At 29.4% G+C, this 807-nt stretch overlaps 1 protein-coding gene across 1 annotated transcript in view; it reads right to left on the bottom strand.

The window, feature by feature from the left end:
* Positions 1-807, bottom strand: part of tomm70a (translocase of outer mitochondrial membrane 70 homolog A (S. cerevisiae)) — a 129,998-nt gene that overhangs the window by 94,524 nt on the left and 34,667 nt on the right. The window lies entirely within an intron of this gene.

The following is an 807-nucleotide window of genomic DNA, read 5'->3' as shown; positions in this document are numbered from 1 at the left end:
ACTGAGGAAGTCTCTCGGATGAGAGACGAAACGTTTCTACATTTATTGTTGTTTTGCTTAGTTTTTTTTTTATTTATTTTTTTTGAATGTCCAGAGGACCAGATTTTAATTAACTTTTTTTTTTTTTTTCTACCTGGATTATGGAGCATGCATCAGGAGATTTTTTTAAAAACATTTTATGTATAATTTTTTTTTTTAATCAGTGAAGAATAAAAATAAACGGTGCCGGCTTTATCATGAAATCCTGTTTTCACTTTGACTTTATTAAATAATCTGTTGGTTAACTCAGCTGAAAAATCATAAAAAGACAAAATTATTGGATCTCAGGTATATTTCCCTCAAACATGTTTAAAGAAGAGACACAGCCTTTGGTTCAACTTGATTCTAACCCACAGATGTACAAATCACAAAACAAGAACTACAATTTAAATCAAAGCTAAAATAAAATTTGTCTGAAACAAAACCCTATATCTAAATTGAACAATTAAAGTAGACACAAAATGAGTTCAAATACATCAAATGATGAAGAAAACATACAATTTTAAATATAAATGTTTTTGTAGAATCTGGTTCATCATATTTAATTCAATTCAGTTTATTTATAAAGCGCCAAGTCACAACAGAAGTCGTCTCATCAGAGTCAGAGTCAGAGATTCTTTATTGTCATTCGCACCTCATGTGGTACATGTGGTGGAGCGAAATTATGTACACAGGGTCCCAGTTACATCCAACAATAAAATGTATAAGAAAAACAGTAATAACATCTAAGATATGAACTAAGAAAAACATCAACTAAATATACACTAA

The sequence above is a fragment of the Nematolebias whitei genome, chromosome 3, assembly GCF_014905685.2.
Source record: "Nematolebias whitei isolate Nwh7 chromosome 3, NemWhi1, whole genome shotgun sequence".
NCBI classification, from domain to species: domain Eukaryota; kingdom Metazoa; phylum Chordata; class Actinopteri; order Cyprinodontiformes; family Rivulidae; genus Nematolebias; species Nematolebias whitei.
The sequence above is the reverse complement of the archived record's forward strand: the minus strand, read 5'-3'. Positions and strand labels throughout refer to the sequence as shown.